Below are 22514 nucleotides of genomic sequence, written 5' to 3'. Positions count from 1 at the left end.
GCATGTGGCTGTCCAATTTTCCCAGCACCATTTATTGAAGAGGCTGTCTTTTTTCCATTGGACATTCTTTCCTGCTTTGTCAAAGATTAGTTGACCATAGAGTTGAGGGTCGATTTCTGGGCTCTCTATTCTGTTCCACTGATCTATGTGTCTGTTTTTGTGCCAGTACCATGCTGTCTGGATGATGACAGCTTTGTAATAGAGCTTGAAGTCCGGAATTGTGATGCCACCAACTTTGGCTTTGTTCTTCAATATTCCTTTGGCTATTCGTGCCTTTCTCAAGGAACAAGAAAGGTCTCAAGTACACAACCTAACCCTACGCATAAAGGAGCTGGAGAAAGAACAAGAAGTAAACCCTAAACCCAGCAGGAGAAGAGAAATCATAAAGATCAGAGCAGAAATCAATGAAATAGAAACCAAAAAAACAATAGAAAAAAATCAATGAAACTAGGAGCTGGTTCTTTGAAAGAATCAATAAGATTGATAAACCCCTGGCCAGACTCATCAAAAAGAAAAGAGAAAGGACCCAAATCAATAAAATCATGAATGAAAGAGGAGAGATCACAACTAACACCAAAGAAATACAGACAATTATAAGAACATACTATGAGCAACTCTACGCCAACAAATTGGACAATCTGGAAGAAATGGATGCATTCCTAGAGACATATAAACTACCACAACTGAACCAGGAAGAAATAGAAAACCTGAACAGGCCCATAACCAGTAAGGAGATTGGAACAGTCATCAAAAATCTCCAAACAAACAAAAGCCCTGGGCCAGACGGCTTCCCAGGGGAATTCTACCAAACATTTAAAGAAGAACTAATTCCTATTCTCCTGAAACTGTTCCAAAAAATAGAAACGGAAGGAAAACTTCCAAACTCATTTTATGAGGCCAGCATCACCTTGATCCCCAAACCAGACAAGGATCCCACCAAAAAAGAGAACTACAGACCAATATCCTTGATGAACACAGACGCAAAAATTCTCGCCAAAATACTAGCCAATAGGATTCAACAGTACATTAAAAGGATTATTCACCACGATCAAGTGGGATTTATTCCAGGGCTGCAGGGTTGGTTCAACATCCGCAAATCAATCAATGTGATAGAACACATTAATAAAAGAAAGAACAAGAACCATATGATACTCTCAATAGATGCTGAAAAAGCATTTGACAAAGTACAGCATCCCTTCCTGATCAAAACTCTTCAAAGTGTAGGGATAGAGGGCACATACCTCAATATTATCAAAGCCATCTATGAAAAACCCACCGCAAATACCATTCTCAATGGAGAAAAACTGAAAGCTTTTCCGTTAAGGTCAGGAACACGGCAGGGATGTCCATTATCACCACTGCTATTCAACATAGTACTAGAAGTCCTAGCCTCAGCAATCAGACAACAAAAAGAAATTAAAGGCATCCAAATTGGTAAAGAAGAAGTCAAACTATCACTCTTCGCAGATGATATGATACTATATGTGGAAAACCCAAAAGACTCCACTCCAAAACTGCTAGAACTTGTACAGGAATTCAGTAAAGTGTCAGGATATAAAATCAATGCACAGAAATCAGTTGCATTTCTGTACACCAACAACACGACTGAAGAAAGAGAAATTAAGGAGTCAATCCCATTTACAATTGTACCCAAAACTATAAGATACCTAGGAATAAACCTAACCAAAGAGACATTCTTAAGAATCTATACACAGAAAATTATAAAGTACTCATGAAAGAAATTGAGGAAGACACCAAAAAATGGAAAAATGTTCCATGCTCCTGGATTGGAAGAATAAATATTGTGAAAATGTCTATGCTACCTAAAGCAATCTACACATTTAATGCAATCCCTATCAAAATACCATCCATTTTTTTCAAAGAAATGGAACAAATAATCCTAAAATTTATATGGAACCAGAAAAGACCTAGAAAAAATTTTTTAATTAAAAAAATAAAAGAAGCTAGGTATGTTTTGGTCTGCTTGTTGAGACAATCTTGAGAAAAAAAAAAGAAAGAAAAAATAAAAATTAAAAAAATAAAAGGATACAATAAAACAAAATTTAAAAATTGTTCTTTCTGTATCCAAACAAAATAAAACAGAAAATAAACAAAAACCCAAAAGAAGCTAGATCCTGTTTCCCACAAAACTGAAGCTTTGTCACATTCTATAATCAATAGTGTTGGCGCATAGAGAGGTTTGTGCTAGTCTTCTGGGTGAGAGGTCTGCTGCTCCAATTCTTTGGTGAGTTTGTCCTAGTGGAGATGCAACACGAGGGCTCAGCCGGGTGCGGCTTGGTATAGCAGCTCCATTGTCCACTTGGTGGCGCTGTTTAGCAAACTGAGGTTGATCATTGCTGGTGGAAGAGGTCATAAAATGGCTTCTCCCCCCAAAATAAATAAATAGATGGATAATAGATAGATAGATAGATAGATAGATGATAGATAAATGTCTTCGCCCAGATTTCTTGTCTCCCCAGTGGGAAATTCTGCTCACAACTCTTCAGGAAGCCCTCAGAGATGTGCAAAGAGTCACCCTTCCTGTGTCAGATCCCTGCCTTCACCCTGTCCATGACTGAGCTGTCCTCCTGCCAAGTGGTACCGTACTCCTGTGTTTTATCTCAGGGACTTTCTGTTTCAAAACCCCACACTTCAGAAACCCCCTCAACAAGGACAGTGCTGATCCTTGCAGGGAGGGCCTCCCTCCGGTACTGGCTTGTCCCAGAAAATAGTCTGGTAAATTTTAACACACAGTCAGGTTTTGCTACCTTCAGCTGGTGTCTTGTTCCTTTACTGATGAATCCCGCAGCTCAGTGGCGCCCACAGGAGACGTTGCCCATGCAGAGGCCATATCAGCTCTACCAAATGCACTCCAACCAGGGGAATCGCTTCTCCCTGTGCAACTCAGAGGATCCTCAGACCCGGCTGGGGCTCCACCCTCCTTTCCTGCAGGAGGACCACCAGGCACAATCCTGGCTATGGCGCTGACCTCCCAAGCTTCAGACTCCGTGCTGTGCTGTTTTTAAAAACTGGTGGTATTGAAGCCCTCTCCTTTTTCCCATTCACTGGTTTTGGGGAACACTTTTCTTGTGCAGTCTCCTGTGTGTTTTCAGTCTTGTCTTTTCTTTTTTCTTTTTTCCTTCACTCTTTCTCTCTCTCATTCTCTCCTGCTACTACCTCCCTTATCAGGGCTCCCTCCCCTGTGCAGCGCCCATGGTTCTTTTCTCCCATGAATCAATTCTTCACAGTTCCTATCTCCCGCCAGTTGTTTTTACTGTTTACAGAGGTGCAGCTTTGTTTTCTGAGACTTCCAATCGATTTCTTGGATGTCCCCCAACCTCCCACCCCTGACCCTTCAAAACCCTCAGGTTGTTTTTCAGAGTCCATAGTCTCTTATGGTTCGCCTCCCCTCCCCAATGGGATGTTCAGAATAATATAATATTTATCTAGCTATGTTCAAGGGAGGAGGCAAGCTTTGGGTCCCCCTCTCCTCCACCATCTTAACCCTGGGCCCTCCTCATTTTTAATAGGATTACTTTGTTTCCTTGGTGTTGATTTGTTTAAGTTCTTTATATATTTTGGGTATTAAACCCTTATCAGACAAAACATTTGCAATTATCTTCTCCTATTCAGTAGGTTGCCTTTTTGTTTTATTGATTGTTTCCTTTGCTGTACAGAGGTTTTTATTTTGGTTTGTCCCAATAGTTTATTTTTGCTTTTTTTCCCTTGACAGAGGAGACATATCTAGAAAAATGTTCCTAAGACTGATGTCACAGAGATTACTGCCTACATTTTCTTCTAGCAGTTTTACAGTTTCAGGTCTTACATTTAGGTCTTTAGTGCATTTTGAGTTTATTTTTGTTTATGGTGTGAGAAAGTGGTCCAGTTTCATTCTTTTCCATGTAGCTGTCTAGTTTTCCCAGCACCATTGTTCAAGAGACTGTCTTTTCCCCATTGTATATTCTTGCTTCCTTTGTCATAGATGAATTGACCATATGAGAGTGGGTTTATTTCTAAGCTTTCTATTCAGTTCTGTTCTATTCCATTGACCTACATATCTGTTTTTGTGCCAGTACTGTACTGTCTTGATTACTCCAGCTTTTTGGTATATCATGAAATCTAGGATTGTGATACCTCCAACTTTGTTCTTCTTTCTCAAGATTGCTTTTGCTATCTGGGGTCTCTTGTGGTTCCATACAAATTTTAGGATTATTTGTCCTAGTTTTGTGGAAAATGTCATTGGTATTTTGGCAGGGATTTCATTGAAACTGTAGGTTGCTTTGATTAGTATTGACATTTTAATAATATTAATTCTTCCAGTCTGTGAGCATGGAATACCTTTCCATTTGTTTGCATCCTCCTTAATTTTTTTCTTTTATTTTTTTATTATGTTCAATTAACCAACATAGAGTACATCTTTGGTTTTTGATGTAGTGTTTTATATCTTTCAGAGTACAGGTCTTTCACCTCCTTGGCTAAGTTTATTTCTAAGTATTTTATTACTTTGGGTGGAATCATAAATGGGATTGTTTTCTTAATTTCTCTTTCTGCTACCTCATTATTAGTGTAAGGGATATATATAGATCTGTAACATACAGATTTCTGTATATTTTGTATCCTCGGACTTTACTGAATTCATTTATCAGTTCTGATTGTTTTTTGGTGGAGTCTTTAGGGTTTGCTATATATAGTGTTAGGTTATCTGCAAATAACCTAACTCCCTAAAATAAGTTTAAGACTTCCTTACCAATTTGGATGCCTTTTATTTTATTTATTTTTTTTGTTCTCTGACTGATGCAGCTAGAACTGCCAGTCCTATGTTGAATAAAAGTGTGAGAATGAACTTCCTTGTCTTGTTCTTGATCTTAAAGGAAAAGCTGTCCATTTTTCACTGTTGATTATAATGTTAGCTTTGAGTTTTTCATAAATGGCCTTTATGATGTTGAGCTATGTTCCCTCTAAACCCACTTTGTTGAGAGTTTTTGTCATGAAATCATGTTGTATTTTTTCAAATGCTTTTTTCTGCATCTATTGACATGGTCATGTGGTTTTTATTCTCTCTGTTATTGATGTAATGTGTCACATTGATTTGCAAATATTGAACCACACTTGCATCTCTGGAAAAAAATCTTTCTTGATTGTGAAGAATGATTTTTCAATTGCATTGTTGTATTTGGTTTTCTAATATTTTGTTGAGGGTTTTTTCACCTATGTTCATCAGAGATACTGGGCTATACTTTTCTTTTTTTGTAGTGTCTTTCTCTGATGCTGGTATCAGGGTAATGTTGGCCTCATAAAATGAATTGGGGAGTTTTCTGTTCTCTTCTGTTTTTTTGGAATAACTTGAAAAGAATAGGTGTTAACCCGTCTTTAAATGTAAGGCATAATTCACCTGAAAGCCATCTTTTGCTTACTAAGGGTTTTTTGATAACTTACTCAACTTCATTACTAGTAATCTCTCAGTTCAAATGTTTATTTCTTCCTGATTCAGCTTTAGAAGATTATGTTTTTAGGAATTTATCTAGATATTCTTCTAGGTTGTCCTGTTTGTTGGCATACAGTTTTCAAGGTATTCTCATATGCTTTGTATTTGTATGATGTCAGTTGTTAATCTTCTTCCTTTGTTTCTGATTTCATTCATTTGAATGGTGCTCTCTTTTTATCTTGATGAGTCTAGGTAAAGGTTTATCACTTTTCAAAGAATCAGCTTCTGATTTCATTAATCTTTGCCATTTCTTTGAGTCTCTATTTCATTTATTTCTGCTCTAATATTATTTTTTTCTACTAGCTTTGCACTTCAATCTTATTTTTGTAGCTTTCTTAGATACAATGTTAGGTTGTTTATTTGAGATTTTCTTCTTTCTTGAGGTAGACGTGTAATGCTATACACTTCCTTCTTAGAACTGCTTTTGCTGTGTCCCAAAGATTTTGGACTGTTGTGTATTCATTTTTTTTGTCTCCATGTATGTTTAAATTTTCCATTTGATTTCCTGGTTGGCCCATTCATCATTTAGTAGCATGTTGCTTACCCTCCTTTTATTTGTGTTCTTTCCAGATTTTTTCTTGTGATTGATTTCTAACTTCATGCCATTTTGATCAAAGAGGATGCTTGATACGATTTCAGTTTCTTAACTTTATCAGGACTTGATTTATGGCCTAATATGTGATCTGTTCTGGATAATGTTCCATGTGCTTTTAAAAAGAATGTGTATTCCATTGTTTGGGGATGGAATATTCTATATATATCTGTTAGGTCCATCTGATCTAATGTGTCATTCAAAGCTACTATTTCCTTGTTGCTTTTCTGCCTAGATGATCTATCTACCCATTGATGTGAATGGGATATTAAAGTTCCCTAGAATTATTGTATTACTGTCCATTTCTCACTTTATGTCTATCAATAATTGCTTTATATATTTAGATGCTTCTATAATGGGTATATAAATATTTTTAGTCATGATAGACATTTATTTAAAGTAATATATTTGCAGCTCAAATAGTTCCAAATTGTATGTGTCAGGTTTATCCAACTTAATTTTTTTTAACTTTATTTTTTTTCAGTGTTCCAAGATTCATTGTTTATACATCACACCCAGTGCTTCATGCAATACGTGCCCTCCTTAATACCCACCACCAGGCTCACCCAACCCCCACCCTCTTCCCCTCCAAAACCCTCAGTTTGTTTCTCAGAGTCCTCTTGGTTTGTCTCCCCCTATGATTTGCCCAACTCACTTCTCCTCCCCTTCTCCCAATGTCCTCCATGTTATTCCTTATGCTCCACAAGTAAGTGAAACCATATGATAATAGACTCTCTCCACTTGACTTATTTCACTCAGCATAATCTCCTCCAGTCCTGTCCATGTTGATGCAAAAGTTGGGTACTCATCCTTTCTGATGGAAGCATAATATTCCGTTGTATATATGGACCATATCTTCTTTATCCATTCGTCTATTGAAGGGCGTATTGGCTCTTTCTGCAGTTTGGTGACAGTGGTCATTGCTGCTATGAACACTGGGGTACAGATGGCCCTTCTTTTCACTGTATCTGTATCTTTGGGGTAAATACCCAGTAGTGCAATTGCAGGGTTATAGGGTAGCTCTATTTTTAATTTCTTAAGGAATCTCCACACTGTTTTCCACTGTGGCTGCACCAACTTGCATTCCCACCAACAGTGTAATAGGTAGGTCCCCTTTCTCCACATCCTCTCCAACACTTGTTGTTTCCTGTCTTGTTAATTTTGGCCATTCTAACTGGTATAAGGTGGTATCTTGATGTGGTTTTGATTTGAATCTCTCTGATGGCTGATAGGTTTATCCAACTTATTAAATATATTTGAGGACAGCTGCAACCACAGATTTCAACTCCATGATTATTTCTTTGCCCATTCTTCTCTCTCTTTTCTTTCCCAAATAACTCTTTCAGATATGGATCAAGGTAGACTTTGTCTTCCTCATATTTTCTCCAGTGCTCTTTAGGCAAGATACTCTGCTTCATGGTCAGGTCCAGTACTCTCTTAATGTGAAACATCCTGTCATTATAAAGTTCCCAGGAAGCCTTATTAAGGCGTCTTTCATATCTTCATTCTTGTATATTGTATCATCTCACATCGAGACCTGTTTATTGAACCCTGCAGCATTGTAATACCATTTTTTAATATCCTCCAGCCACTGGCTTGATGCTACTATAACAGGACTGCTCACCATTTTGACCTGAAACTGCCAGGTGCATAGATATTTACAACTGTTATATTCTCTTGTTAGATGCTTCCCTTTATCATTATGTAGTCCTCTTTATCTTTTGCTACAGCCTATTTCAAAATCAATGATGTCTGATATAAGTACTACCATTCTGGCTTATTTTTTCTTCCACTTGCATGTTATGTTTTTCTAGCCCTTCACTTTCAGTCTGTATATGTCTTTAGGTCTGAAGTGAGTCTCTTGTAGGCAGCATATAGATCTATTCAGTCACCCTTTGTCTTTTTATTGGAGTATTTTCTCCATTTAATTTAAAGTAACTATTGATACGTATGTATTTATTGCCATTTTATTCATTTTTTTGGTTGCTTTTGTACTTCTCTTCTTCTTTCTTCTTGTTCTTTTCCCTTATGGTTTCTTGGCTTTGTTTAGCCTTATGTTTGGATTTCACTCTCTTTATTTTTTTGTATATCTATTATAGGTCTTTTATTTGTAGTTATCATTGCTGTTACATTCATATATAACATCTTATGTGTGTAGAAGTCTATATTAATTTGATGGTTGGATAAGTTTGAACACATTCAAAAAGCACTAAATTTTTATCCCTCCCTATGTCTTTATGTATGCAATGTGCATATTTTACATTGTTATATTTTGTGTATCCCTTGGACTGATTTTTGTAGACATAATTGGTTACTACTTTTGCGTTTTAAACTCCATACTGGCTTTATAAGTGATTGATCTACTACCTTTATTGTATATTTGATTTTTCCTGTGAATTTTTTTCTTTTTGTAATTTTCTTCTAGTTATGGCCTTTTCTTTCCACTTAAGGAATTCCCTTTAACATTTCTCTTGTAAGGTTTATTTAGTGGTGATGAACTCTTTTAACTTTTTTTTTTTTTTTAACAGCATAACAGTGTTCATTGTTTTGGCATCACACCCAGTGCTCCATGCAGTACGTGCCCTCCCTATTACCCACCACCTGGTTCCTCAACCTCCCACCCCCCCGCCCCTTCAAAACCCTCTGGTTGTTTTTCAGAGTCCATAGTCTCTCATGGTTCATCTCCCCTTCCAGTTTCCCTCAACTCCCTCTCCTCTCCATCTCCCCATGTCCTCCATGTTCTTTGTTATGCTCCACAAATAAGTGAGACCATATGATACTTGACTCTCTCTGCTTGACTTATTTCGCTCAGCATAATCTCTTCCAGTCCCGTCCATGTTGTTACAAAAGTTGGGTATTCATCCTTTCTGATGGAGGCATACTACTCCATTGTGTATATGGACCACATCTTCCTTATCCATTCATCCGTTGAAGGGCATCTTGGTTCTTTCCACAGTTTGGCGACCGTGGCCATTGCTGCAATAAACATTGGGGTACAGATGGCCCTTCTTTTCATTACATCTGTATCTTTTAACTTTTGCTTACTTTTTATCTCTCCTTTTATTCTGAATGATAACCTTGCCAGGTAGAGTATTCTGGGTTGCAGGGTTTTTTCCTTTCAATGCTTTGAATATATCATGCCCCTCCCTTCTGGCCTGCAAGTTTCTGCTAAAAAATCTGCTGATAGCCTTATGGGGTATTTCTTGTATGTAACTGTTTTCATTTTTCTTACTGCTTTTTTTTTTTTTAGAGAGATTTTATTTACTTATTTGACAGCCAGAGATCACAAGTAGGCAGAGAGGCCGGGCGGGGGTTGGGGGGGAAGCAGGCTCCCCGCGGAGCAGAGAGCCCGACTCAGGGCTTGATCCCAGGACCTTGAGATCATGACCTGAGCTGAAGGCAAAGGCCCAACCCACTGAGCCACCCAGGTGCCCCTTTCTTGCCTCTTTTAAAATTCTCTTTATTATGACTTTTTGTCATTTTAATTATGTTGTGTCCTGGTATAGGCCTGCTTGGGTTAATCTTGTTAGGGGATATCTGAACTTCCTCGATCCAGCTGTTTGTCTGCTCCCTTCCTTAGGGAAGTTTTTAGCTATTATTTCTTCAATATCTTTTCTGCCTTCTCGCTCTCTTTTTCTTCTGATATGGTATGAATGTAATTGTGTTTGATGATGTCACCAGAGTCCCCTTAACTTAAACTCATTTTTTTTCTTTAATTTATATATTTTTTCAGCGTAACAGTATTCATTGTTTTTGCACAACACCCAGTGCTCCATGCAAAACGTGCCCTCCCTATTACCCACCACCTGTCCCCCAACCTCCCACCCCTGACCCTTCAAAACCCTCAGGTTGTTTTTCAGAGTCTATAGTCTTTTATGGTTCACCTCCCCTTCCAATTTTTTTTAAAATTCATTTCTTATTTTATGTTTTTCTTTTAGCTGTTTGGCATGGTTGGTCTCCAGGACCCTATCTTTCATCTCACTGATTCATTTTTCTGCATCTTCTAATCTGCTGTTGATTTCCTTTAGTGTATTTTTTATTTCAGTTATGGAATTCTTCATCTCTAACAAGTTCTTTTTTATATGTCTTTCTCTCTGTTGAATTTTTCACTGAGTTCAACTCTTTTCTCAAGTCTGGTGAGTACTTTTATAACCATTACTTTGAATTCTTTATCAGGCATATTGCTTATCTCAGTTTCATTTAGCTCTTTTGCTGTGATTTCATCTTGTTCTTTCATTTGGGACACATTCCTCTGTCTCCTCATTTTGTTTAACTCTCTGTACTTGTTTCTATTAGGGAGATCAGCTACATCTCCTATTTTCGAAAGAACTGGCCTTGTGTAAAAAAGTCTTGTGGTGCCCTGTAGTTCGATGCTTACTGGTATCCAGAACCAGGCACTCCACCTAGGTCTTCTGTTTGGGTGGCAAGTAACCTTCTGCTATAGCTGAGCCACCTTTGCCTTCAGCCCATTTGGTTGAAATGAACTGCTTCACCTGTTTTTTTGCACACTGGGCAGAGTTTGTTCTCTATGCTTTTGAGGGGCTTGTTTGAGGCCACAGTGGGCCCTTAGGTGGGCTGGTTCAGCAGTTAATCTACTTGTCTGCAGTTAGTTTCCCTATCACAGTTTTGGGCACACCAAATGGCAAGATTTCTCCCCATGTGACCAACAAAGTCTTCCATTGTTGGTTAGCCAGAAGTCAGACTAGACATCTATGATTAGTCTTTGGCATACCAAATGGCAGGGCTTTCTTCCTGCATGGCCATCTAAAAAGCTCTGCTGCTGGAACTTGAGGTGTACTGTACATGGGGTTATCTCCCCCACCTCCAGAAGAGGAGTCACTTTATAGTGGTGCCATTCCCTGTTGGGGCTTCTTGTAGACTGTGGTGGGGCAAGAGCTGCTCTTTGGAGAGACATCTGCTGAAGTGAATGGGTTGGACAGGGTACATCAACAAGGAATGCTGGAAAGGCATGTATGGTGTTAGCAAGATAAATGAAGAGGGTTGTCTGGCTCTCAAAATTGTCCAGGTATACAGGCGACAGAGGGAAGAAAAATGTTGCCCACCAAGGCTTTTGTTCTTAAAGAAATCTCTTGAAGATGCTCCCACTTTCCGGGCAAGTTCTGAGATCAGCAAATAAATCTCTTTCATGTACATCTGAGACACGTTTCAATCTGCAGCTTCTGTGCTGTGTCCTAGACTGAGTTATTTACTATGCTGGCTCTTTAGGTTAGGGACTCAGTTTCCTTTTGCCCTCCTATTCTCCCAGAGTTAAATTACCTGGCCTTAAGCCCCACCAATTTTCAAAGCTCCTAAAGTTAAACCCCACTTGTTTTCAAAGCCAGATTTTATAGGATCCCCAGTGCCTTAGGTGCCTGATGGGGGATCTGATCCTCTCACTTTTCCAGGTTTCTCGTGTCCCTCCTATTTGTGTTTAGTCTCTCCAGGGGTTTGCTTCCCAACAGTGTCTCCACCCCCTCTTAACCTCTTCAATGTGGCCTCCTCTCTATGATTAACTGTGGTGAAGCCCAATTTTAACCAAGTCATTTCTTTATCATTACTGAATTTTACAATATTTCTATATATCCTTGATATTAATCCCTTATAAGATACATGATAGGCAAAAATTTTCTCTCTGTTGAATTTTTACTGTTTATGTTGTCTTTTTAAATATATTATTGTAGTTTAACTGACATGTAACATTATGTTAGTTTCAGGTGTATACCATAACAATTCGACAATTCTGTATACTACTCAGTGCTAACCACAATAAGTGTAGTCCTCATCTGTCACCATAAAATGTTATTACAATATTACTTACTATATTCTTTATGATGTTCTTTTCATCTCCATGACTTGTTTATTTTATCACTGGAACTTTGTACATCTTAATCCCCTTCATTTATTTTATCCCCCCACACACCACATTCCTTCTCACAACCACTAGAGGTTCTCTGTATTTAAGAGGCATGGTTTTTTTGTTTGTTCATTTGTTTAGTCTTTTAGATCCCACAAATAAGTGAAATCATATGATATTTATCTTTCTCTGACTTACTTAGTGTTATACTCTCTAGACCAAACCATGTTGTTGCAACTGCAAGACCTCATCCTTTAATTATGGGTAATATTCTTGTGTGTATGTGCAAGTATCAATCTTATTTATCCTCTCTCAGTGAACACTTGGGTTACTCCCATATCTTGGCTTTTGTAAATAATGCTGCAGATATTTTATATATATATGTGTGTGTGTGTGTGTGTATCTCCCTATAACATAGGGTTATATATACATTTTTGAATTATTGTCTCTCTACTAAATACTCAATAGTGGAATTGCTGGATCATATGGTAGTTCCATCTTTAATTTTTTGAGAAACCTCCATACGGTTTTCCACACTGGCTGCACCAGCTTGCATCCCCCCCCCCCCCAAAAAAAAAAAAACAGTGCACAAGCGTTCCTTTTCATCCCCACTCTTATCAACACTTGTTGTTTCTTGTCTTTTTTATTTTAGCCATTCTCACAGGCATAAGGTGATATCTCCTTGTGGTTTTGATTTGCATGTCTTTGATGAGTGATGTTGAGCATCTTCTCATGTGTTTATTGGCCATCTGTACGTCTTCTTTGAAGCAACATCTATTCATGTCATCTGTTTATTCTTTTAATTATGTTGAATTAGCCACCAAATACAACATTTGTTTTTGATGTAGTGCTCAATGACTCAATAGTTGCATATAACACCCAGTGCTCATCACAAGATGTTCCCTCCTTAATACCCATCCTCAGCTACCCCATCCCCTATCCACCTCCTTTTCCACAAACCGTCAGTTTGCTTCCCAGAGTCCATAGTCTCTCATGGTTCATCTCCCTATCTGATTTCCCCCATTTCAGGTTTCCTTCCTTCCTTCCCTATGGTCTATCGTGCTATTCTTTTTTTTTTTAAGATTTTATTTATTTATTTGACAGAGAGAGATCACAAGTAGACAGAGAGGCAGGCAGTGAGAGAGAGAGGGAAGCAGGCTCGCCGCTGAGCAGAGAGCCCGATGCGGGACTAGATCCCAGGACCCTGAGACCACAACCCAAGCCGAAGGCAGCGGCTTAACCCACTGAGCCACCCAAGCGCCCCTATTGTGCTATTCTTTATGTTCCACATATGACTGAAACCATAGAATAATTATCTTTCTCCACTTGACTTATTTCACTTAGCCTAATCCCCTCTAGTTCCATCCATGTCGATCCAAATGCTGGGTATTCATCCTTTCTGATGGCTGAATAATTTTCCATTGTATATATGTACCACATCTCAGAGAGATAGAGAGCACAAGTAGGCAGAGTGGCAGGGAGAGGGAGAGGGAGAAGCAGGCTCTCCACTGAGCAGGGAGCCCAATATGATCATGACCTGATCCAAAGGCAGCTGCGTAGCCAACTGAGGCACCCAGGCACTGATCTGACTAAGTCACCCATTCATCTGTTGAAGAACATCTCAGTCTCTTCCACAGTTTGGCTATTGTGGACATTGCTGCTATGAACATTTGTATGCATCTGCCCCCTTTTTTCACTACATCCATATCTTAATACCTAGTAGTACAATTGCTGGGTTGTAGGACAGTTCTATTTTTAACTTTTTGAGGAACCTCCATACTGTTCTCCAAAGTGCTGTACTAGTTTGCATTCCCACCAATAGTGTAAGAGCGTTCCCCTTTCTCCACATCCTTGCCAGCAGTTGTTGTTTCCTGCTTTGCTAATTGTTGCCATTCTAACTGCTATAAGGTGATATCTCAATGTGGTTTTGATTTAAATTTCCCTTATAGCTAATGGTGAATATTTTTTCATGTGTCTGTTGGCCAATTGTTATGTCTTCTTTGGAGAAGTGTCTGTTCATGTCTTCTTCCCATTTTCTGACTGGATTGTTTTTTTGGGTGTTGAGTTTGAGAAGTTCTTTATAAATATTGGATACCAGCCTTTTATCTGTAATGTCATTTGCAAATATCTTCTCCCATTCTGTGGGTTGCCTCTTACTTTCGTTGATTGTTTCCTTTGCTATGCAAAAGCTTTGTATCTTCACAAAGTCCAAATAATTCATTTTTTGCTTTTTTTTCCCCCTTGCCTTTGGAGATGGGTCTTGAAAGAAGTTGCTGTGGCTGGTGTGAAAGTGGTTACTGTCTATGTTTTCCTCTAGGATTTTGTTGGATTCCTGTCTCACATTAAGGTCTTTCGTTCATTTAGAGTTTGTGTATGATGTAAGAGAATGCTACAACTTCTTTCTTTTGAATGTAGCTGTCCAATTTTCCCAGCACCACTTATTGAAGAGACTGTCTTTTTTTTTCCATTGGATATTCTTTCCTTATTTGTCAAAAGTTAGTTGACCATAGAGCTGAGGGTCCTTTCTGGGCTCTCTATTCTGGTCCATTGATCTATGTGTCTGTTTTTGTGCCAATACCATGTTATTTTGATTATCACAGCTTTGTAATAAGCTTGAAGTCAGGGATTGTGATGCCCCAGTTTTGGTTTTCTTTTACATTCCCTTGGCAATTTGGAGTCTTTTCTTGTTCCCTACAAATTTTAGGATTGTTTGTTCCAGCTCTGTGAAAAATGTCAATGGTATTTTGATAGGGATGGCATTGAAAGTATAGGTTGCTCTAGGCAGCATAGACTTTTTCACAATGTTTATTCTTCCAATTCATGAGAATGGAATGTTTTTCCATCTTTTTGTATCTTCCTCAATTTCTTTCATAAGTGTTTTGTAGTTTCTAGAGTATAGATCCTTTACCTTTTTGGTTTGGTTTATTCCTAGGTATCTTATAGGTTTTGGTGCTATTATAAATGGAGTTGATTCCTTAATGTCCCTTTCTATAGTTATATTGTTAGTGTACAGAAAAGGAACTGATTTATGTGCATTGATTTTTCTATCCTGCCACTTTGCTAAATTGCTGTATGAGTTCTAGTAATTTGGGGATGGAGCCTTTTGGGTTTTCCACATAAAGTATTGTGTCATCTCTGAAGAGAGTTTGTCTTCTTCTTTGCCAATTTGAATGTGTTTTATTTCTTTTTGTTGTCTGATTACTGAGATCAGGACTTCTAGTACTATATTGAACAATAGTGGTGAGAGTAGGCATCCGTGTTGTGCTCCCGATATTAAGATGATATTCACTGTGGGCTTTTCATAGATAGTTTTTATATTGAGGAATGTTCCCTCTATCCCTATACTCTGAAGATTTTTAATCAGAAAAGGATGCTGTGTTTTGTCAAATGCTTTTTCTGCATTAATTGAGAGAATCATATAGTTCTTTTCTTTTATTACTGTGTTCTATCACATTGATTGATTTATAAAAGTTGAACTACCCTTGCATCCCAGGAATTATACCCTGGGATTCCATACCTGGTCCTGATGGATAATCCTTTTAATGTACTGTTATATCCTATTGGCTAACATCTTGTTGAGTATTTTGGCATCCATGTTCATCAGGGATATTGGTCTATAATTCTCCTTTTTGATGGGGTCTTTGCCTGGTTTTTGGATCAAGGTAATCCTGGTCTCATAGAAAGAGTTTGGAGGTTTTCCTTCTGTTCCTATTTTTTGAAATAGCTTCAGAAGAATAGGTATGATTTCTTCTTTAAATGTTTGGTAGAATTATCCTAGGAAGCCATCTGGCCTTGGACTTTTGTTTTTTGGGAGGTTTTTGATTATTGCTTCAATTTTGTTACAGGTTATTTGTCTGTTCAGATTGTCTGTTTCTTCCAGTTCCAGTCTCAGTAGTTTATAAGTTTCCAGGAAGGCATCCACTTCTTCCAGGTTGCTTAATTTATTGGCATATAGTTGCTGTTAATAATTTCTAATGATTGTTTCAATTTCTTTGGTGTTAGTCTTGATCTCTCCCTTTTCATTCATGATTTTATTAATTTGGGTCCTTTCTCCTTTCTTTTGGATAAGTCCAGCCAGAGACTTGTTGATCTTATTAATACTTTCAGAGAACCAGCTTATAGTTTTGTGGATCTGCTCTACTATTTTTCTGGTTTCTATTTCACTGATCTCTACTCTAATCTTTATTATTTCTCTTCTCCTGCTTGGTTTAGGTTGTATTTCCTGCTCTTTCGCCAGTTCCTTTAGGTGTAAGGTTAGCTTGTGCATTTGGGATTTTTCTACTATTTTGAGAGAGGCTTGGATGGTTATGTATTTTCCCCATACAGCTGCCTTTGCAGTATCCCATAGGTTTTGGACTGATGTGTTTTCATTCTCATTGATTTCCATGAATTGTTTAAGTTCTTTAATTTTCTGGTTGATCCAATCATTCTTTAGCAGGATGGTCTTTAACTTCCAAGTGTTTCAATTCCTTCCAAATTTTTTCTTGTGATTATGTGTCAGTTTCAAAGCATTGTTGTCTGATGACATGCAGGAAATAATCTTAATCTTTTTTAATATCGGTTGAGACCCAGTTTGTGGTCTGTTCTGAAAAAAGTTCCTTATGCACGTGAGAAGAATGAGTATTCTGTTTTTTTAGAGTGGAATGTTCTGTATACATCTATGAAGCCCATCTGGTCCAATGTGCCATTCAAAACTCTTGTTTCTTTGTTGTTCTTCCGCTTAGTTGATCTTTCCATTACTGAGAGTGGAGTGTTGAGATCTCCTGCTATTAATGTGTTATTATCAATATGATTCTTAATTTTGGTTAGCAGTTGGCTTATGTAGTTGTCTGCTCCCATGTTGGGGGCATAGATATTTACAACTGTTAGATTTTTTTTGTTGGATAGACCCTTTAAATATGATATAGTGTCCCTCTACATCTCTTACTACAGTCTTTGGTTTAAAATTTGTCTGAGATGAGAATTGCTACCCCACCTTTCTTTTCAGGTCCGTTAGCATGATAAATGGTTCTCCAGCCCCTTGCTTTCAATCTGGAGGTGTCTTCAGGTTCAAAATGAGTCTCTTGTAGACCGCAAAAGGATGGGTCCTATCAATCTGCAACCCTGTGCCATTTCATGGGAGAATTTAGACTGTTCACATTGAGGGTAACTCTTGAAAGATATGAATTTAGTGCCACCATATTTATTGCCTGTGAATTCCCTGTTCTATAGATTGTCTCTGTAAATTTCTGGACCAGTGTTACTCTTGGCATCTTTCTTCTTTATAGAATCCCCCTTAAAAATTCTTGCAGGCCTGGGGCGACTGGGTGGCTCAGGGTTAAATATTCTGTCTTTGGCTTGGATCATGATCCCAGGGTCCTGGGATCAAGCCCTGCATCGGGCTCTCTGCTCCAGGGAGCCTGCTTCCTCCTCTCTCTCTGCCTGCCTCTCTGCCTACTTGTGATCTCTGTCTGTCAAATAAATAAATATTTTTTAAAAATTCTTGCAGGCCTGACTTGGTGGACACATGTTCTTTCAGTTTCTGCTGGTCCTAGAAACTCTGTCTCTCCATCCATTCTGAATGACAGCTTTGCTGGATACAGTATCCTTGACTGCATGTTCATCTCATTTAATACCCTGAATATGTCTTGCCAGCCCTTTCTGGCTTGCCAGTTCTCTATGGATGGGCGTGACATATTCTGGTGTTCCTCCCTACATATTTAAGAAACATTTTCCCCTTAGCTGCTCTCAGGATGGCTTCTTTGGCTCTAAGATTTGCAAGTTTTACTATTACATGCCACGGCGTTGGTTTGTTCTTACTAATCTTAGGAGGGGTCCTGTCTGCCTCTAGGACATGAATGCTTGTTTCCTTTCCCAGACTAGAGAAGTTCTCAGTTATGATTTGCTCAAATATGCCTTCTAGTACTCTCTTTGTCTCCACCCCCTCAAGGATCCTAATAATTGTGATGTTGGAACATTTCATGGCATCATTGATCTCTCTCAGTCTGATCTCATGGGCTTCTAGCTGTTTATCCCATCCCTATCAGCCTCAGCTTCCTTCCTTTCTGTCATCTTATCTTCTAGATCACTGATTCATTCTACTGCCTCATTTACCCTGACTGTTAAGGTATCCAGTTTAGATACTGATGAGTATCTAAAGTACTATCTAAAGTACTGATGAGTATCTAGATGAGTTGACCAATATCATTCATAGCATTTTTAATTTCAGCCTGGTTAGATCTCATTTCTGCCCTCAGAGATTGCCACTGATGGTTTTTTCAAGCCTAGCTATTGACTTCATAATTGCTACCCTGAAGTCTGTCTCTGACATCTTGCTTATCTTCATATCCATTAGGTCTGTGGCAGAGGCCATTGTCTCTGGTTCTTTTCTTTGTTGGGAGTTCCTCCTCCTAGTCATTCTGTTGAGGGATGGTTGAGGGAATGAACTAAGTTCAAATATCAACCATAGCCCAAGCAAGTTGTACCCTAGGAAAATCCATACTGGTCCACCACTGAAAAGATAAAGCCAAAATGAAACACAAGAATAATATTTATAAAATTATTTTTAATTAGAAAAAAAACAAAAATTTTTTAAAAAGAGGAGGTGTATTTCAGAAAGGATGAATACACAACCTTTGTAGCAACATGGACAAGACTGGAAGAGATTATGCTGAGTGAAATAAGTCAAGCAGAGAGAGTCAAGTATCATATGGTTTCACTTATTTGTGGAGCATAACAAATAACACAGAGGACATGGGGAGATGGAGAGGAGAAGGGAGTTGAGGGAAATTGGAGGGGGAGATGAACCATGAGAGACTATGGGCTCTGAAAAACAACCTGAGGGTTTTGAAGGGGCAGGGGTGAGAGGTTGAGGGAGCCAGGTGGTGGGTATTATGGAGGGCACACATTGCATGGAGAACTGGGTGTGGTGCAAAAACAATGAATTCTGTTATGCTGGAAAGAAATTAAAAAAAAAAACTAAAAAAAAAAAAAAAGGAGGGGGTGTGAGGGGAAGAGTGGGCTATAATCTCAGTGTGGACAAAGTAGGGTGTTTCATTTGTTCCTGAATATATTTTGTTCTGTTTGTTAGAGGACACTTCTTCCCAAAATTATAGGGAAAGTAAAACTTGTATGTATATAAAGGTAATATTGAATAGAGAAAAAAGGACTATATTGAAGCATATATCTATAAAAAAGTTATGAAAAAGTACAAGTTAAAAAGCTATTATGAAATATGATATATTAAACATCTAGTTGAAATGAGAAAAAGGTAAAAAGTAAAAACATAGAAGAAACATAAGGGAAAAAAGAAAAAGAGAGTTGTATCTGAAAAATAAATAAGCCCTGAAACAATGACTGGAATTCAATATACTATTGTCCCCTGATGTTGGGATTTCACAGTTTTATGGGGACCCTAGGGTTGTTGTCCTCTTATTCTTCCAGTGTGTCTTCTAGGGGAGGGGCCTGCCACACTGTTTCTCAGGCAACCCTGCCCAAGCTTGGGCAGGGTTGCCCTGCCCCCTGTTAGAGGGCTGGGCTCCATGGAAACTGGTTTTTTGAGCTTTTGTTCTCTGGTGGCTTTTCTTGCCTCTTCTGAGGGTCAAAGCAAAAATGGCTGCACCCAGACCCCTGTCCCAGAGCAGAGAAATTGCAGTCCATTTTCTTCACTAAACCCTCCAGAACATAGTCTCTGTTTCTGTATGCACCTCTGAAAACCACAGCCACCCCTGGTGCTACCCATAGCAACTCTCTCAGGAATCAACCCAGGGACTGGTGTGTGTCCCTGCCCTTGGTACTTTAAAAACCACAAGTGGCCCCATGCTCATGGGGGCTTGCATGTGTGCACCCACAGGTCCTGGATTCTGTCTAGGGCACTGCTCTACTTTCCCTGCCACTACTGCTCTGCAAATTTTTGCCTCCTCCTGGCACAAGACACTTTTGCCCTCTGGTTTTATATCACTTTTCAAGTGCCAACTTATGGAGACTCCCTCCCCCTTCTGTTTTTCTTCCACTATCTCCCCACAGATTCATGACTCCGCCTTTCCTACCTTAAGACAGGTAGTGTTTTTCTGTTTGTAGAGATCCAGATATATAGTCTTACATTTCAGGCTGATTTCTTGGGTATTCAGAGTGGTTTAGTAGATATCCAGCTAAATTCAAGGGATCAGTTGAAACAAGGTTCCCTACTCCTCTGCTATCTTGCCTCTTCTCTCATCTGTTTATTTTTTTTAAGATTTTATTTATTTATTTGGAAGAGAGAGAGAGATCACGAGTAGGCAGAGAGGTAGGCAGAGAGGCAGGCAGAGAGAAGAGGGGAAGCAGGCTCCCTGCTGAGCAGAGAGCCCGATGTGGGACTCAGTCTTAGGACCTTGAGATCATGACTTGAGCCAAAGGTAGAGGCTTAACCCACTGAACCACCCAGGTTCCCCTCATCTGTTTGTTTTTTAATCTCTGTGTGTGTGCGTGCGTGTGTGCATATTGAGTTTTGTAAGTTCTTTATGTATTTTCCATATTAAAGACTTAATAAATTTGTCATTTGCAATTATCTTTTCCCATTCACTAGGTTGCCTTTTTGTTGTGTTGATGGCTTCCTTTGCTGTGCAGAAGCTTTTTATTTTTTTTTAGTACCAACAATTTATTTTTGGTTTTGTTTTCCTGGCCTCAGGAGATATATCCACAATTATGTTCTAAGGCCAATGTCCAAGTGATGACTGCCTGTTTTATTTTATGGTTTCAGGTCTCAAATTTAGGTCTTTAATCAATTTTGAGTTTATTTTTGTGTATGGTATAAGAAAGTGGTCCAGTTGCGTTCTTTGTATGTAGCTATCTGGTTTTCCCGACACCATTTATTGAAAAGACAGAATATATTGTATATTCTTGTCTCCTTTATTGAAGGTTAATTAACCAGATAAGTGTGTGTTTATTTCTGGGCCCTCTGGAGGACATTAGGCTAAGTGAAATAAGCCAGACAGAGAAAGATGAAAACTGCATAATCTTACTTCTATATGGAGTCTTAAAAAAGTTGAACAAAGAATAGAGTGGTGGTTACTAGGTGCAAGGAGGAGGGAAAGTGAGAAAAGTTCGTCAAAGGATACAAACTTTCAGTTATGAGTTTTGGAGTTTTGGAGACCTACTGGTCACCACAGTACTGCATGGTGACTATATTTAATAATACATTGTAAATTTGAAATTTAATAAAAGAGTAAATCTCGAGTGTTCCTACCACAAAAAAAGTTAGTATGTGCAATGATGGATATGTTAATTTGCTTGATTATGGTAATCATTTTATAATATATACATAGCGAAGTATCGTGTTCTATACCTTAAGCATATAATTTTTATTTCTCAATCATACTTCAAAAACCTGGGGTAAAATCTGGAAAGTAAGAAGATAAAAAAGAAAACAAATGGATTAAGCATAATCCATTTGCCACTTTTAAGAGAGTGTATGTTTGGGGGATAGGAGAAGAATAAATGAAACAAGATGGGATTGGGAGGGAGACAAACCATAAATGACTTTTAATCTCACAAAACAAACTGGGGGTTGCTGGGGGGAGGTGGGGTTGGGAGAGGGGGGGGTTATGGACATTGGGGAGGGTATGTGCTATCGTGAGTGCTGTGAAGTGTGTAAACCTGGCGATTCATAGACCTGTACCCCTGGGGATAAAAATACATTATATGTTTATAAAAAAAAAATTGGAAGGGGAGGCGAACCATAAGAGACTATGGACTCTGAAAAACAACCTGAGGGTTTTGAAAGGTCGGGGGTAGGAGGTTGTGGGAACCAGGTGGTGGGTAATAGGGAGGGCACGTATTGCATGGAGCACTGGGTGTTGTGCAAAAACAATGAATACTGTTATGCTGAAAAAAAATAAATAAATTAGAAGTAAAAAAAAAAAGAGTGTATGTTTGTCCCTTTTTATAATATGTGGAAAATATCAGTATTATCTCTAGGTCATAGGAATATTTTGCCTTGCACTTATTATATTCTCTAATGTTTTCCTAATGGAAATTTATTACCAATAAATAAAATGTAAAAAGAAAACTTAAAGATGAAAGAAAAAATATTTGATTATATTTTAAAAGTACAGTAGTCCTCAGACTTTTAGTATCAAACTAAAAACATGCTACAAGAATATCTTAAAGCAGGTTTTTAATATGTATTTAATGCACTTTTTTTTAAAAATTTGTTTATTTACAGCATAACAGTGTTCATTGTTTTGGCATCACACCCAGTGCTCCATGCAGTACGTGCCCTCCCTATTACCCACCACCTGGTTTCTCAACCTCCCACCCCCCACCCCTTCAAAACCCTCAGGTTGTTTTTCAGAGTCCATAGTCTCTCATGGTTCACCTCCCCTTCCAGTTTCCCTCAACTCCCTCTCCTCTCCATCTCCCCATGTCCTCCATGTTATTTGTTATGCTCCACAAATAAATGAGACCATATGATACTTGACTCTCTCTGCTTGACTTATTTCGCTCAGCATAATCTCTTCCAGTCCCGTCCATGTTGCTACAAAAGTTGGGTGTTCATCCTTTCTGATGGAGGCATAATACTCCATTGTGTATATGTACCACATCTTCCTTATCCATTCATCCGTTGA

At 38.5% G+C, this 22514-nt stretch overlaps 1 protein-coding gene and 1 pseudogene across 1 annotated transcript in view; one reads left to right on the top strand and one right to left on the bottom strand.

Moving 5' to 3' along the window:
• LOC123933607 (phospholipid-transporting ATPase ABCA3-like) overlaps positions 1-22514 on the top strand; it is a 189307-nt gene that overhangs the window by 81324 nt on the left and 85469 nt on the right. The window lies entirely within an intron of this gene.
• LOC123934061 lies at positions 7371-7704 on the bottom strand (annotated as a pseudogene).

The sequence above is a fragment of the Meles meles genome, chromosome 21 (genome assembly GCF_922984935.1).
Source record: "Meles meles chromosome 21, mMelMel3.1 paternal haplotype, whole genome shotgun sequence".
Classification (NCBI taxonomy): domain Eukaryota; kingdom Metazoa; phylum Chordata; class Mammalia; order Carnivora; family Mustelidae; genus Meles; species Meles meles.
The sequence above is the reverse complement of the archived record's forward strand: the minus strand, read 5'-3'. Positions and strand labels throughout refer to the sequence as shown.